General features: G+C 45.9%; 1 protein-coding gene across 5 annotated transcripts in view; it reads left to right on the forward strand.

Annotated features, from left to right (window-relative positions):
- LINGO2 (leucine rich repeat and Ig domain containing 2) overlaps positions 1 to 18,418 on the forward strand; it is a 5,916,036-nt gene that overhangs the window by 2,368,836 nt on the left and 3,528,782 nt on the right. The window lies entirely within an intron of this gene.

The following is an 18,418-nucleotide window of genomic DNA, read 5'->3' on the forward strand; positions in this document are numbered from 1 at the left end:
AAGCTTCTGGTGCAGACTAGTCTCAACTTGAAAGACCAAACTTTCTGATGCAGGTTAGTCCAAACCTCATAGACCAAGGTTCCTGGGGCAGATTATTCTAAACTTGGAAAAACATGGTTTCCCGTACAGATTAGTCTAAACTTGAAAGACCAAGATTTCTCATGCAGATTAGTCTAAATTTGAAAGACCAAGGTTTCTGGGTCAGATTCTTCTAACTTGAAAGACCAATGTTTTTTGTGCAGATTAGTCTAAACTTGAAAGACCAAGGTTTCTGGTGCAGTTTAGTCTAATCTTGAAAGACCAAGGTTTCTGGCGCAGATCAGTCTAAACTTGAAAGACCAAAGCTTTCTGCTTTGCTCTTATTTGCTATTGAGCAGCACACTGCGAATGCCTATTTCGTTTTTTATCTTCTGGAAGGTGAGGGTGTTATTTAACACAGACAACAAGCTAGGCATGGGGTTCCAAAGGTGAACTGTTTGAACAGAGACAGAAAGAATATCCCTCCCAAGCACACAATCAAGGGAGAGTGTACTTCAAGTTGTTAGGTTGATATTGATAAATTCAGTGCCCATGCCATGCAAGCACAGGATGTGATACAGGGTACCTTGATTCTTTTTTCACGAGAGGTCAGATGTCAGTTAAGTACATGGACAATTGAGGCTCGAAGGAGAAAGGACACATAACTACTTAATGCCCTGACAGCCCATCGACTATACACTCTTTGTTCCCTCCTCTGATACAAAATGGCAGGTTGGCTGAGCAGAGCAGGCCCATGACAGTGCTTTGGCTCTCCAATGCTTGTGTTTGTATTTTGTATTTTATTGAATTTATATAGTGTTTTAATCCGCAACGCTTTACATGAGGCATATGCAAATACAACAAGCATAAATAACATTTGAATTAAACCAGAAAACAGTACAAACATTATTTACATTATGGAAGAGGATTAGAAAGTAGAGAGGGGCCAAGGTGTGAGAGGAAGTGGGAGGTATGAGCACTGGTGAAAGCAGAAGTAAGAGAGGAAACAGAGGGTGGAGAGAAAGTAATAGGAGGGATGAGGATTAGAAAAGTGCAGGAAGGGAGTAGAGTGAAAGGAGAGGGTGAGGTGGAACAGAAGCAGGAAAGGGAGTAGGAGGAGAGGGTAGAAGTAGTAGCAGCAGTGAGAGGAGAAGCAAGGGTATTAGGGAGGTGAATGGAAGAGATACGATTTTAGAAAGGTGTGGAAGTTAGGGAAGGAGGTGTTGGAGAGTAGGATGCCTATTCATGGATGGCTGGGTTCCATTTTGCATAGATAAAATAAACCATATGGTTACACTCCATCAGACACCAAAAGACCAACAGGACAAATCTGCCCAGGGATATTCACCAATATATTACCCGCCTATGGTAAATCTTTAATTCATTGTCCACAGAGCTGATTGGTGGAATGAGTAACTGGGGTTTCAAGCAGCTTTCATTCCAGTAGCTGCTATAACCATAAGTATGTTAAACAGCAGATTGTGGTGCCAATGATAAAGTGCTTAGTTTCCTATACACATTTCAGTGCCAGACACAATACGTGATTTGAAATAGGTGTGTATTGTATGCGGTGCATTATAACACTCCGACAAATAAATAAACAATACAAGCGGTTGCAACAGCGGCGGCACTTTGCAATGTGGGAGCCCGGATAAGATGTTCGAGCAGGTCCCTTACATAATATCTCCATGTTTCTCCCACTGTCACATTGAAAGCACCTACGATAACACAAAACCTCAGCTCTTTGACTTCTCGGACCTGAACACAATCAAATTGAAGCCCATTGTTGCAAATTCGCTTCTACGGGCAGCAGTGCTGTGCATTCTAGACTATGCACATCTCGCTAACAAAAATCCCTATTTCCCTTTTTAACGAGAAGGGAATAGCCTGACCTTAGAAATGGCACCTTACCTTGTAGAAAAATAAACATAGAAACAGGCACGGATTCTTATACCTACCATTAATCATGTTGCCATCACGCAACTGGATATTCCCAGAGGACATTTCCTTACGAAGTTGACAGATTTAACCTCTGTTAAACGGGGCATTTTGGAGAGAATAACTCCAGCAATTTCAATCTTTTTTTCTTTTTTGTTTCCCTAATAACCACGGCGGCCATTGAGCCTAGAAACGACCTGACACTACCAGATCGTTTTGCGTCCCTATTCCACACAAAGCTTTGCGTGATACGCATATTGTTTTTTCTCCTGAATGACCCATTTGACTAGGTGTTCCAATCCTTCATTTCGACACAAAGCGGCAATAAAGGAAAATAATCGGGCTGAATGCCTGGCCCAGGGGGTTTCACTTCATAAGTATTGGATTCTGGCCCCTTGAGGATCCTCCCAGTGCGAATTACTGACGACGTTCGATGTTGCGCACGTGCGTCTGCAGACTCAATGGTTTCCACTGCAAGTGAAAATGAAAAGATATCGAATCAAAAAAAAGAAAAAAGAGTGGGATCCACTATGTGACTATATGGTGATAGCAAGAATAAGAACCCTTGCTTGTCCCCCTGCTGTTCTACATATGTGGTGGGAGGGTGTTTGGGAGAGGTGGGGGAGGGGGGGAGGAGGCTGCGCTGAAACATTTCACACAGGGCACTGTCAGACATGGAGCCGGCAGTGGGCTCGGCTATTTCCAGCAAGCAAGCTAGCGCCCCCTACTGACGTTGTCAACCGTGGATTTTCCGTCATACAGCCAACGGTACAACCAGCGGTACACCATACACCAAATGGCGTTCTACCTAGAGTGAATGCAAGTGAAGTATGCCGACGGCCCACTTGCATTTGGCTCACATGCCTTACCCACCGGCCTTGTGCAGGAAATCTGCAACACTTTTGTGATGCATAATTTACGTCCATTCTTTCAATGCTCGCCATATCACCGCTTCATAAATAATGATCAGCCTTGTATCTTTCATCTCCGAGAGTTGCCTTGATGAAAGTGAAGAGATACTTAGCAGTCTGTGGCTAGGCCACAAGCTTCCTAAAAGCACTGCATGTTTTATACATGCTTTACAACAAGCCCGAGATGGAGGCAGCCAATTATTTCCCGCGCTTTCCCGGCATTGCAGGCCCACTGCGTCTTTTCGCTATTATGCTGCATGCAAATGCCTATACGTGGAAAGCGGGCCTAGCGGGCTAGGTGACTGGGTTGACAAAATGACAGTGTGCATCTCACCCCTGGGAAGAGAGACTAATTTCAACTTACTGCAAAGCCTAATTTACTGTAGCGCAATGTAGCTCATTTGTCAGTCAAGATGGAGACGCTCTGTAAGTGGAAGAGAGTGTGAATTACAGGCAATCTCATGCAGTGGTTCACTGTCTGCCTGAGCAGCGGCGCTTAGGTTAGCATGTAGTAGCCGCCTTGCACAGGAGCTTCCAGCTTTGCTGTACTGGGCGCGCGGCACAAGCTTGCATACAGCTTGAATTTATTTTCTGCTCCCAAAGGCACGCTTCCTAAGCAGATATCTGTACAAATTGATATCATGTGCTTCTTGGAGTGGACATCTGGCCTAAGCTCCAAAACCACAGTACCATAACTTGATTATTATGTACTTTTTTTCAGCCCTGGCCCTAACCAGAGGGTCTAGGGGCGCCTTATAAGGTTCACAAGTGAAAGAGGTGGACAGTGAGACAGACTGTTTTCAGGATGTGATAGGCCGATAAGGATGGACGGGAGATGGCAGGGGAGGTGGTGAGGCTGAGTTAGGTCTGGGGAAACGCTTGAGGATTTATAATGCTGTTATAAGACTGATGGCATCCCGAGAGTGCTGCAAACCACTCTCAAGGGGAGGGTCAAGAAAGAGATGCTTTGGGATCACACAAGGGAAGATGAGCGCATTTCTTACATACGAGCTGCTAACTGCACTGTCTCTAGTTGAAGTCTTGTGGAGGGGACACGCGTGCACAGGGTTAGGGCAGAAGGAACACGTGTGATGACAAAGGGTCAACACTGAGGGCTATTGTCGGAGACATACAGTGACATAAACATTAAGCTATTGCAAGATGTTGGCTGTTGGAGGGAGATGGCCATCATAAATTGCAATAAATCTCAGATTCATGGTGATTGGTTCTTTCAGCCTGACTCGATTCCCGCTATACGTCCCCACCCCTATGACTGAGGCCTCTGCCAAAAACACCCACTGCCCCGTCCCCTTCCCCTCTCTCACTGAAAGAAATCCGTGTGTACCCTTCAGAGCAAGCAGCACGGGTCCGGGTAGTATGACTGTGCAGTTCCAATGATGGTGATCTTTTGATGAAGAATAAAGGCAGATTAGCGACAGTTCAAAGTCAGGCTATAAAAAGAATGCCTGGGTTAGAGCACACGTCCCAGGAGGTTATACACAAGAATGTAGTCATGAACATGCAAAAAGAATTGAGCGACTGGATAGGATAGGAAAAATGCAATTGTAAAATGGGAATGACCAAGGACAAAGGTCAGGCAAGAGGATACTCAACAAAGCAATGGCCACCGCAGGCCCCAATGGGAAGGGATACCCCATGAAACGTGTTAATAAACATTCCAGAGCAAAGCGAGCTGCAGGCTCCTTCTATGGGAGTAGATCTGGGACATGGTGAACCTAAGAAACCTATGACTTGCTGAGAATATGTTCCTTACCATATTAGAGCACCCTTTACTCTGGTCACAACTGCACTTGGGTAACGTTATTGTGATTGAGGCAAACTTTAGGCCTCATTTGCGTTGGCTACAGTCAGGGATGTATGTGTCTTGGGCATAACAAAAACCATTGTATTAAAATCAAAACGCTAGATGTGATTAGCCAGCTACATTGGTTTTGCCGTGTTTACATGAGGGTAATGAGAGTTGAAGCGTGGCCATATACTAATTTAGGGCCTTTTAAGTAAAGGGGATGTAGCTAGAACTGGTGTTCGTAAACCAGATGGTGGCAGTGATCTCAGAGGATGGTGTCCTAGATGTGATGTCCCCTTCAAGGATGAAGCACCAAAGTGGCTTAATGGCATAGTGCTGCTTTCTCTGATAGCCTCTGTCACTATGATGAGGATATGACAAAGTCCAGAATCCTTTTTGTATTTCTTTGTCCAAGATATTTCTGGCTGAGACACCAATGGCTTAGACGGGACACTTCTATAAAGAGCGGAGATCCACTGGCCTTTGGGCAAATTGAAAGTAGTCTGCTCTTGTCGACTTTCTGGTGCCAAGCTATGCATGATTAGCCCGGTGGATAGGAGGAAGGGGGACTGTGGTCGAATATGTAAGGAGAAACCTTGCACTGTTTCGGGACTGTGAGAAGAATTGGTTTAGGGACAGATTACAGTGAGACATGTTCTCACATGTTCATAGCTCTAAACTCTTTCAACTCTCACCCACTCCCCTCTCTTCCTCGCTGGCAGTGCCTCTCTGTGCCCCTGTCAGCTCATTGCTAGCCCATCGCTAGCCCATCACCGGTCCCTCCTAACCAACTGTTCCTTGCCATTCTGAGTTGCTGCTTCTACTGAAGTCAACTCTGCTCTCTGTGATCAAGGGCCACACAGTTCTGCCCCAGTCACTGGGAGGCTTTAATGCTTTGCTTATGGTGGAGGGTCTTTCACAGGGGGCACCGCGGTGACTTTTTGCATGGGAGACCACCCATCATCCCCATTCTGTGTGTCCTGCCTACCATTTCATGTCCAATTTTTCAAATCCACTTGTGGAAACCCTTGAAAGGGAATGTTGACTGCAATAAGGTGACCTGAATCAGGTCACTCTATCACTCTTCCCCTATTTAGTTATTAAAGTTGAGAATACATATATATATATATATATATATCTTAGTTCAATAGGACAGATTTGTTTCCTCCAATCGGGTCTTAACTTTTTATCTGAAGTTATTTTGTGAGTATTGCATATCAGGCTTTTAGCTGGATCATATTATGTATCAGGCTTGTGTTTTGATTGCATATCAGGCTTTTAGCTGGATCATATTATGTATCAGGCTTGTGTTTTGATAACAGCTTGAAGCTGCACAAATACATGCGTTGCTGTTTTGTAGAAAGACTGTTTTTTTCTCGTAGGGAAATTAAGCTATGCAATTGCCCCCTCCCCACCCCAGCTGAAGCCTGAAGCAGAAGAATAAAACCAGCAAAGTATTCCAGAAGGGCCGGGGCATAAGGGGGCGAGGGGGCAATAGTATGAGCAGTGAGGTGGAGATCATGTGGGGTCATTAGCTCTTGAGCATGCATGTTCTGGTGGTGAACTGTATTCTACCGGTAGACACATGTATCCTTATAACTAAGCTAGATTTCAGAAATTATGTTTTAATATGGTCTTCCATTCTCCTGTATAAGGGATCACCTTTTACAGAGCTCTGTGATCACTGCGAATATTTTACTGCGAATTACTAAAAATGTTGAATCCCCCCCCCTCCGTCACCCAATATCTGTGAGGGGGGAGACTCCTCGCAGTCCCCCGACCCTCTCCACGTGTACCATTTACTTTACCCCACCGCCACATATATATGGGGTGACATTTGGATATTGATATTCAACATTGTTGAATTCACAGTAAATGTACACGCAGTGCTGGACTGATACCCCTTTAACCATTTCTGTAAAGTATAAAAGTATATTGCTTTTCAAAAGTCGAATTGGCTAAGATGTTGGATATGAATGTAAGCACTAGAGCCAACCTGTTGTTTTCACAGTTTTGAATTGGAGATTGCTATAGAGAAAGGGCCCCATATCGTTTTTTCTTCTATTACCTATGGCAGGGGTCAGCTATCTGAAGCTCTCCAGATGTTTTAGACTATGACTCCCATGATCCCTCACCATTCACTATGCTGGCTAGGGCTAATGGTAGTTGTAGTTCAACCATTTTAAGAGCCAAAGGTTGCAGATCTCTGACGTGGATGGTAATAATGGCACACTCAATAAAAGTTACAATATGTGGGTGGTGATAGATTATTTAGAGTCTATACACTAACTGGTTAGCAACATTTTGCTGTGCAACTGCACTCCATTGTGTACATGATGCGTTAATACCACATGAGTCCTACCCCATCCATTAGCTCACATTTGCCGAAGTAATTACCTTCACTCGAACACAGATTTTTTCCTGGGTTTTGGTACTGAATTCCAATAATTAGATGCAGAGGTAAAACCGGTGGTATTTCCAATTACTGCCACTGTTTGACCACTACTGACTAACTTATAATGCCCAATTTACTATGCCCATCATTGTTTGGACTAGGCCCACGCGAGACTGGCTCATAAAATAAAATGTAGATAAAACAAATGTAGAATCATGTTTTTTTTTTCCACTCCGTACTTATGATGGAGCCCCTTTGCAAGCTGCTGCCAGGTGTTGAGCTTTTCAGTGCAATGGACGTGCCTCACATTTTAAAACATGGCAGCAAATAGTACTATAGACTATGGGCCTCATTACGACCCAGGCGGTAAGGGGTTAACGGCAGCGTTAACAGCGCCGACCCTTACCGCCTGAGTACGAGGTCCCTTAGCGCCATGGCGCTTTTAACACCTGCTTTTAGCAGGTGTTAATATCCATGGCGCTAAGGGACCATGGAGTTAATTACGCCACCGTAATTTACGGTGGCATAATTAACGCCTTCCCCACTCCCATTATACCCTATGGGGCAAAAATGGGAATGGGGAAGGGTAAATGGGGTTTGGGGACTTACCGCCCCACCAAGGTCGGAATGGGGCGGTAAGTCCGCCAACCACCATGGCGTAAACGTAGTTTACGCCATGGTGGTAAAGTCACGGCCCAGGCGGTAACTTACCGCCTGGGTCGTAATGAGGCCCTATATCATTTAAGAAGCTTGGGAAAGTGAGTTGCTTTGAGACATTTGTAGTAACACTCCTCACAAAACACCAGTCGTAAATAATTAAATAAACATGTTGCCATGCAGCACATTAGAATATTGCAAACCCTAATGGATTACAGGCTTGTGGTTTGACTGATTGAGGTGAGTGCCTGATTAGCATCTGTTAAGACATCAGACAGTGGGCCTCATTCCGAGTATGGCGGTAAGGGATAGCGGCCACCGCTAACGAGAGCGGTGGCGGTAATCCCTTACCGCCATACTCCGAGTTCCCTTAGCGCCATGGTGCTTTTAACACCTGCTTTTAGCAGGCGTTAAATACCATGGCGCTAAGGGACCTTGATGTTAATTACGCCACCGTAATTTACGGTGGCGTAATTGACGCCTTCCCCACTCCCATTATGCCCTATGGGGCAAGAATGGGAATGGGGAAGGGTAAATGGGGATTGGGGAATTACCGCCCCGCCAACCTTGGAATGGGGCGGTAATTCCGCCAACCACCAAGGCGCTGCCGGTCCGGGTACGGCGTCAACCAAGGCGTTAATAGCGCCATTGGTTAGCGCCGTACTCGGAATGAGGCCCAGTGTGTTCTGCAGGTGTGTGCCCATTTCATACAAGGTACACTAGTTAACCTTGTTAGTCAATGTAAGTACATTTTGCAATTTGTATCTTAGTGCTACATATAAAATGCATGGTCCCAGTGATTTCTTTGTCTTTGCCTTGCTAATTCTTGCTAACTGCGTAATCAAGCCTTTCCAAATGTAGATGTTGAGATTATCATTTCAGACTGAAGCTATTTGCAATATATATATATATAAAACTTTAAAAAAAACATGCATTTCATGAAGTTAATGTGGCATGCTAAGTATTGATATAGCAACAACAGGCCGGATTGAGTGGTAATGTTCTGGGCCCATTGTTATAGGTCTGAGCGCAGCAAGAGCCTTCACGATGGGGCCAGGTGTGGTTGCCACCCAGTCGGGCAGGGTATCAGGTGTTATTGCTATTCACAGCCTGGATTTTTAATGCAGGTTGCTGATTAGAATCTATTCTGTTTGAATAAACTGATTGCGCGCTTGTGACGTCCCGTTCATTCAAACAACAAACTTACCTAAGATGGCCAATGAGGAGATGGAAGGCGGAGCCCCTCTTCCATGGTGGCCCGGGAGGCAGGAGAAGCGGTGGTGCTGCCCCCACGAGAGAAACAGGTCAATGGGGTGGGGTTGCATTGGGGTGGGTAGGCAAGGAGATGAGACTGAGAGGAGGTGTGGGAAGACCGAGCGGCGGGTGCTCGCAGCTCAGAGCTTGCTCGGAATGTGGGATTGGATCGTGCGATCAGTCCGAGATCCGAGAAAGCTGGTTGGCTGTGGCTGGTGCCCCGGTGCTAATATTATGTTTTATGTAGTACAACTGCTGCATTTCCTGTGACGTGTGATAATACAAGCTGTCTCGTTTTCACCCCACAGACCACGGTCTGTCTGCCACACTGGGCGTGGTCGGAATTTGCCTACTCAGGCACAGTGCTTTAAACCTATTAAGTGGTGATGTGCACAGTATAAAAGACAAATAACATCACGTAACACATGGACGCAATGCAAAGCTCCCTAGCATCGTTTAGAAGGCGTTCAGACTCACAAATACTATCTATGATCAAACATCCTAAAATCTATTGGGACACGAAATTTGTTTACTCTTGGGAAACCAAGCAATGTCAGTCAGGATCCCAGAATGCTCTTGTTCATCGCAGCTGGAAAAAAAACATCTTTTCTCTACAAAATATTACACTTCATAAAAGATGGGACTTTAGTGAGCCTACAATGTATGTCTAACCTTAAACATTGTGCTATTATTCTATTGACCCATTTCACCTCTTGTTCTTCCTCATATCGCCACTTTTAACCTTCTCGCCTGCCTTGCTGCAGATACCTAACTCTCCCCCTTTCATATTTCTCCACCTCTTCTTTCCTTGTCTTTCTTCTGTTCCATTCTGTGTCTCCCCCTATTGCCAGCCACCTCCTGCTCTCCCACTTTGCCTCAGCTCCTCCTATTTCTCTATTCTATGATCACAACGTCTTCCTGTTTCCCTCTCACTCTTGCTCTCCATGCTTCTCCCCCTCTTCTCTCAATGTCATGTTTAATGTCCTTCTTCTATCTCTCTTTAATAATGCAACTCCCCCGGCTTCCGCCACTTCACTCTTGCAGTTGCTGCATGTTGTTTTACTGTTGTCTCCACCTGACGGCTCCCCTCCTCTTACACCCAACTCCCCTTTTGTTCTGTCTTAGACCACCATTTCTTTTTCTTTTCTGGCCCAACTCGCCATTGACATGTCACTTTTCCTCTTTTGGAGTTTACCACCTGCTCTTTTCTTGCAGTTCTACCAGCATGTTCTCCCAAATGTTCTCTTTAGTTCTTCTTATTTGTTTCAATGTGTCCTCCTATTTAAACACTTTTCAATTTGCTCTCATCTTCTTTTCATTTCCCTCCTACTTTCTATTTCCTCATTATTTCTTGTTATCTCATCTTGTCTCGTTTGTTGTTTTCCCACCCCTTTCCATTCCTATTTGTTCAACTGTCCCCTATCACTCTATCTCTCTTTCTCTCTTGTTTCCATGTAATTCATTCTGCTTCTTTATACGAATTCCTCCCGTTTCCCTTTTATATTATTTTCATCAAATGTCTTTGTCTTTCCTTTAATTGGACATTCATGTCATTTTTCTTCCCTCCTTTTATTCTTGTTTGCTTTATTTCTTACTCTTTACTTGTTCTTTCATTTGCCCTTCCACTTCCCCTGTTTCTTACCTATTATTCTGTCACCCTCTTCTTTTTCTTTCTTGGTATTATTTCTCTTCCCAAAATCTCTACAGCTACCACCCCTTGACAAGGAAACGCATTACCTCCTCAGTTAATCAATGCAATTTTTCCCAGATGATTTAAGTGGCTGATATCCACGTTGCATAATGTAACCGTGACAGAGTGGTGCTAAATTGTGGGAGGCCTGAAGTCCCCTCACGTCGCACATCACCTTCACCTATGCCTGCTGGGGCGAGACTACAGAAGAAGGGTCGCTGAGGTCAGCAACAAAGGAAGGAGAGGAAGGAGAAGGAAGATCCTGCATGCCATCTCCGATGGAAGCTCAGGACCATTACTCCAGTACAATTGTGTAATCACCAGAAACAGGACTAGCTCCTCTCTGATCTTCCCGGTTGTTGGGACAGAACCAGTACCCAGTGCAACAACACTTTCCTGCCAGCTCCCTGTGCCAAGGCCCACTATGCCCAACTCTAGAGTTGGCCTGAATCGAGGATGCTGATTTTATAAGACCCCTAGTCCTTCACCTGTGAGGATGACAGGAGAGCATTCCTCGCTGAACTACAGGGGTACATATGAGCCTAGCTCTATATCACCCTTACCGAGCAGACAGGTGTAAACAATTCCTCTGTCGACCTTGCTCTTTATCCTGTGAATGCTGTGTGGCTGGCCCATCTCACAATCCACCATGAAATCGTTGCCTGTTAGAATGCAGTGATCCATCAATGCGAGTCGATTATCAGGGCCGCGCTTCAGCCAGGAATGCCAGGGAAAGTCCCCTTTCTCATTTCTCATTACTTGTCAAATTATTGACAAAAACCCTACATGACTCCACTCACTGAACATGCTCTGACTTTCAAAAATGTTATTTAAATCCTGACTTCTAAACCATACGGAAGCAGGCAAGGTTGCACAGAGATAAGGGTTCCCATAACAGGACCCCATCGAGCTACTGGATCACAATAGGTGTACATGCGGGAATGCAAAACTAAATGAATCCTGGATTGGCTGCCATATTGGCAAGACCCAAACCCATTTGCCCCTCCCCCCACCAGCCAAGCACATGTGCATACCAGCATAGAGAGGCACACACAGAGCTCAGTATATACACAGAGCAGTGGCGTAACACAAAATGTGGGGGCCCCCCTGCGAGCCATGCTGAGGGGGCCCCCCTACTCGGCAACAAATCACGGGTTGCGCCACACTCTGGGCCGGCCTAGACTGTCACGCTTGCACAATACGCATGAACGTGCTGCTGAAAGGGTATGCCGCACACTGTGCTAGGAAAAAGATATAAATATGTGTTTTAATGCAATATACAGCACACTTTCTGAGATAAATTGGCTATAAAGCCAGAGTGTTTGCAATTGTTTTGTAGGGTAACACAATCCAATACATGCAAGTCACCAACAGTGCACAGGAACATTAATGCTTCCAACTGGCTGCACAATGTAGACCAGTGTAAACACGTAATAACATTATAGTACAGAATGCCAGGCCACATTTAGACATACCTAGACTGTTTTCAGCAAAATGCCAGTCAAAGCAATAACACTCATCAAGAAGAGAGCACACAATAAAGCATGTGTCTCCATGGCCTCGAACAACACGGCCAAACTCTTTAAAATCTGCAAGGAACTGGTCAATCCTGTTGTGGTCTATACCTCTTCTGTTCCCTCCCATGCCCTCTGTACAGCTCTGGCCTCTCATTTCTCTGCTAAATCTCAGGACATCCTGTCCTCTATGTCCTCTTCCTCTCTCGGCCCATTTTGGCCATCTCTTCTCTCCTCCTCCTTTTTCCTCTTTCTCTCTGACAACACCTGACGAGGTTTCTAGACAAGTCCGATCTATGAAAGTGTCGTCCAAACAGGTGCTCCGCTGCTCCTCCAGAACCATCAAAGCCCATATTGACACCCTCGCTCCAGCCTTGGCCGATTTCTGTAATCACTCTTTCGCCACCGCAATGTTCCCCTCTCCCTTTGAGCACTCCCTTGTGCACCCACTCCTCAAGAAGCAGTCTGCTGATCCTACCTGCTGGAAAACTATCGCTCAATCTCCACCTTTCCTGAGCAAACTCTTGGAAAAGCTTGCCATCTCCCAGCTTACTCTCCACACTGAATCTGTTGGTTGTGTCCATGACCCTCAGTCTGGCTTCAGAGCTGCCAGAGGCATGGAAACTGCTCTCCTTAACACCTGTGCTGCTCTCTAACCTTGATTACAGCATTCCTTCTATTCTCATCCTTCATCTTTCCTCTGCTTTTGACAGGGTCAACATCGCCATCCTGATCAATCGACTCTGTGAGAACCTGGGCATCACAGATCAGACCCTAGAGTGACTGACCTACTTCCACTTGGACTGCCACTCCGCTCCCAGGTCGATCGTGGTCCCATTCTCTCCGCCACCTCTCTCTACCTGTGGCATTCCCCAGGGCTCTATCCTCTCACGCTGGTTTTTCAACCTCTACTTGGCCACTTTGGCCTCCCTGATCTCTACCTTATCCTCTAACTTTCAGTGTTGTGCGGATGACTCAGCTTTCCTTCAGGCTCCCCTCATCCTCCTCTCCTCTCTTGCTCATTCCTGACTGTCTATCCACGATTCAGGATTGGTGCGCCTCCAACAATCTCTGCCTTAATGCCAGTAAGACAGAGATCCTTCTCATTGGGACCCTTGCCACTGTGTTTCCTCTCTCACTATAGCAGACCACCTTGGGCCCTCTTCCTTTGCCTTCCTGTGAGGCAAAAAACCTTGGTGTCATCTTCAACGCCACACTCTCTTTCTCTCCTAACATCTCGGCCATCACCAAGAAGTCCCACTACCAGCTGCTCCTCCTCAAAGGGACTCTTCCCTTTCTCACTCTCCACCAGAAGCTCACTGTCTCTAAGCTGGCCTACTGCAACAGCCACTTTCTCAATCTGTCTTCCTCTAGTCTCCTTCATCTGCAAATAATCCAGAACAGGACTGCAAGACTTAGCCTTGGCCTCAAGCCCTGGGATTGTATTTCTCCAGCCCTGAAATCTCTCCACTGGCTGCAAGGATCAAGTTCAAGAACCTTTGCATTGCCCACAAGGCTTTCTGGGGCCAGTGCCAACACTAAATCCAATGCTCTCTTCCAAAATACCTTCTTTCTCTAACCCTTCACTCAGCTACCTCCAACTCTCTAAGGCTTAGACATTTCTCCAGGCAGAGAGTGGGGGTAGACCTCTCTCCTCTGCTGGTGCCTCCAACTGGAATGGCCTCTCTGCCCCTCTCAAACTTGAGGCGGACAACCTGAAGTTTCGGAAGCAGCTAAAAGCTTTCCTCTTCTCTGCTGCTTTCGCTCTCTCTCCCCCCCTGCTGACCTACCTGACCTACATGTCTGCTGTACTGACTGGCTGCTTGGCTACCCTCAGAGTCTCTCTGAGTCCAGGCTCTTTCTTGATTGGTCACCCTTGCACTGCCTCCGGGCCTACCATGCACTTAGGGGCTGTAACTGTAACCCTGCAGTCCATTGTTCTCCTTGCACAACCAATAGCTGCTCTGCCCTGGCTGCACTTACTGAGAGCATTGCTGCCCTGTTTCCCCCCCCCTCTCACTTGCACTTCCCTGCTCCCTTTTCCCTTGCACTTCTCGTTCTCACAATGACACAAGGCCTAGTGAGATCATTTGTCTTGTCCTCCCTCTATCATCCCTCCCTTGTGTACACTTGTGTACAGGCGCATTATAAATGACTTGTATCACATCATATCATTTTATCACAGATGCCCAGAAAAATATACAATGCCGCAGTAAGAAATGGCTAGACTGGCAGCACCCAAATGCCAATCTAGCCAGGTAATTAAAGTTAGCAGGACTACTTTATCAGAAATGTCCAGTTAAAAGAAAGTCATACCAAACTGAGGAATGACTAGACTGGCTAAATCAAAATGCCTCTCTAGCCACTAATACCACATATCATGCCTGCTTAGCCTGGACATGGACAACCATTATGATTTATCACACAATCCTGCCCCCCACACATCCACTCTCCCTCCCACCCACCACCCCAACCTCCACAATCAGCTCCTTGGCCCAGAATTACCTCTGCGTCCCTCTTCCTTGTCCCAGAGCTTTCGTATGAGGCTCCTTGCCTCATAGGTAAGTACTGGGATGAGGAACAGTGGGACTAGGAGTGATGAAGATTACAGGTAGCTAAATCAGGCATTACCTCCATGTACCTCTACCTCTTCCCAGTACTTTTGTATGAGGCAGAGTGCCTCAAACACACGTACTGCCTCGTATATAAGTACTGGGACGAGGAAGAATAGGGCTAGGAGAAAGCAAGGCATTAAACACAAGTAGTAGCGCAACACCATTGAGTTGACTGGGCTTCAGCACTACCCCCCCTGACACTTTGGGCTATATTGACTCAACTTGGCTAACCTTTAGAGCAGTTGCCAGACCGAACAGGACACAGATTTTAAACGGCACCTGGTTTTTGCTGTTAACAAGAACCCAGCAATTACCAACGTAAAGCATTTCACTGTTAGTACCTGCATTCAAATTCCACATTGTTTAGGCGATTGAAATCGTGATGTGGGTTTAGTACTTGCATGCCAGGGGAGTGATTGGAAGGGTAGAGAGGGAACAGGAGACTTATAGGAGAAAGTTAACTGCTTGTAACATTGAATCTGCACTAGAATAGTCTCATTAAAATGCGTAAATAATTTGGATGCGCCCACACAAATAAGTTTCCCCCTCCCCACCGCATGTGAAGTTAGCGCCTCTCCCAACATTTGAAGGGTTAGCCCCCCCGAAATGAAGGTTTTCTTGTGCCCCTGTACGCAAGCACACACACCATTCACCTTATACACACCCAGTCATCCACACATTTAAGTGTGCACCCTTTCACCATACACTCACACAGGTAGCCACCTATACATTTATGTGTGCACCCTTTCACCATGCAGGCACACCCCCACAGCCACCCATACATTTAAGTGTACACCCTTTCACCATACACACACAGGCAGCCGGCTATACATTTGAGTGTGCACCCTTTCACCATAGACACATACACGCACACCTCATGGAGTTGAGGGGGGGCCCTATTACTTAAAAAAGAAATTGGGGCTCATTACGGGTCCAGCGGTAACCGTGCCGGTGCTACCGGCGGGTTGCCGCCAGACCCATAAAAAATTACTATGGCCTTACTTCCCAGTGCCACCGTGCTATTTCAAGTCCGGCGGCTGGGAAATCAGGTGCCGGTAATTTCGTTAAACCCCAGACTCCACGGGAATGGGGACACAGAAGCACCTGCACCATTGTTAACGGTGCCGGTGCTTCCGTGACAGGTCTGCCTACCGTGGCTGCTGTGCCTGGCAGGGTCAGACCTGTCGGGCACGGCAGCCCCACCAGGCAGACCTGTAATATGCCGGTCCGGAAACAACAGTGCCTGTAAGCTTACCAGCACCGTTGTTTCCGGACGGGGATGGTCAGAATGAGCCCCATTGTTTATTTTTTAAGTCACTATAACTTCATTAAGAAATTATTTCAGTTAAGGACCGAACCATAATCAAAATAATTTCTTTATGATGGCTGAGTGGGTTCAAAAACAAACAATTTCTTTTTGAAGGCATAGGGTTCCCCACCCCACCTCCCCACCCCATGACATGGAGGCCTCCAGCCTAGGGTCTTCCATGTTATGGGGTACGGGGGCCCTCAGACTTCAAAAAGAAAGTTTCTTTTTGTAGTTACTCTGCCTTCATAAAGAAATTATTTCTGTTACAGAAATGTTCTTTATGAATGCAGAGTGAATTTCAAAAGAAACTTTTTTTTTTTAGAAAAAAATATTGTTTTTTTTTTATTTTTTTTTTTACTGGGGCCCCCTCCCAGCCATGTGCTGGTGGGGCCCCCCCGCACCGCGGGGGCTGCGGGGGCCCCTGTTACGCCAGTGACACAGAGGCTCTTTATGAAGGAGGCAAACTGAAATGGTGTCTTTTCCTCCTTTTTGAATATGCAATGTGCATAGCATGACCCTGTACTGTATACTCAATGTATCGGTTTCTGTAATCATGTTCCATCATAACCACAGTTTAGCGAGGGGAAAAATACATAAATAAATAAAACTCCCTGTCATTGAAACGAGGTAATGTTAAGAAAAACTGTCTCACTAGAGGACACATGAAGGGCGTGTACTCGCTTGGACTCATAGAGATTAGACCAGGGGGGATGATCCAAAAGCAACGCAATGGCGTCATTATGCAGCAATAATGCTCTTGAATGCTCATTATATTTGAATTACATGGACTTCTGATGAAACTTAAATGAATAGTCGTGCTGAGCGCATCAACATTAAACTCACGGTATAAGTAGATTGCGGAATAGGTTATGTTATATCATCACCTTCTTTTCGCAGCCAGCCACCAGGTGGCACTTCTCAGTGTATGTCCAGTTTAGCCATTCCTGTGTGCTTCACAGGGCGGCCATCTTCAAATGGGCGTTCTCTTTTTTTTGTTGTCATTCACATCCGGGTACGCACACCAACTGCATTCACTTTGTGTGCTAAACTTGAAAAAGTAAACAACAGCAGGAGTGTCTATAGCAGCAGGAAAGCTCTGGGCTATGGTCCCTGAGCGCTTCCTGTACAACAATGAACATCGGGCAACCCTCCAAACCATCCCTTTTCAACCTACCATGGATTACAGAAAGGGAAATCCCATGTACAAATCAGGCTCCACCTTATTTGAACAGGGCAGTCCATCCCAAACTTCTTGGTCACATCCCTTCTGCAGGAGACCACAAGCAACCTGGGCATGTTTCAGCCTACTTGGGCAGCATCAGGGAGTTGTAGCTGGGGTCGCATGGCACAGCAGACTTGGGACACACGACTGGGCATACCTATCACACATAGGGTGACAAAAACATAACTTTTTTGTGATGGCTGTTATGTTGGGAAGAAATCAAAAAACATAATTGTTCATCCTACAATGCAATTACAGAACAGCAAAGACCCTGAGCGCTCCCCTCCACCCTTAGCAGGATACATTAGTCAGGCTCCTCGGCTTATGACTCCAGGTATAGCGAGTGATTTCACGTTTTTCAGTGACATATATATAATATGATTACACAGATATATATATATATATATATATATATATATATATATATATATATATGTATATATATATATATATATGTATATATATATATATATAGCAATAGTTGAATGCCTGTTATAGATTTCGCCATTGGTGGGAGATGGGCCATTGCCTGCAGAGTGTGATGGATCTGTCCCCAACATGGAGGAATTTGATACATATGCCAACATGTCTCCATGATGTTTGATATGTAACAGTGGCACAGTTTAGACACTTTTTTCAGGCCCCGCATATGTACATTGTTCGGCACTGCCAGGTGCGCAGTCTCCGTGTGACTATTGCCTAGGCAGAAACATGTCATCAAAAACAAGTAGCTTTCCTGTGTTGTTGGATGCGCAGGACACCCCAGACTCCACCGCGGTTGTGCGGCTCCTCTCTGATGTGCGGCAGCAGGACTGTTTCTATTACTATGATTCATTGGCTGTCTCGCGAGCACCCCGCTTTGGCGCCTCGCTCTTCCGTGGGCACATGGGGAGCTGCTGACAGCCGAGATGGCGACGTGTCTGTGCTCTTAGATCCGCTGCGGGTCTCACACTGTTTTATTGAACCGCGTTGAAAGCAAGATTTCTGCCTGAGCATTGAATTTGGCTGAAAAGCTATTATGTTCTCTAACTGTGATATATTGATTGCCCCTTTTCTGATGTCGCTGGTAGAAGTCTGTCCATGCACAT

The sequence above is a fragment of the Ambystoma mexicanum genome, chromosome 6q, assembly GCF_040938575.1.
Source record: "Ambystoma mexicanum isolate Mex_15411 chromosome 6q, UKY_AmexF1_1, whole genome shotgun sequence".
NCBI classification, from domain to species: domain Eukaryota; kingdom Metazoa; phylum Chordata; class Amphibia; order Caudata; family Ambystomatidae; genus Ambystoma; species Ambystoma mexicanum.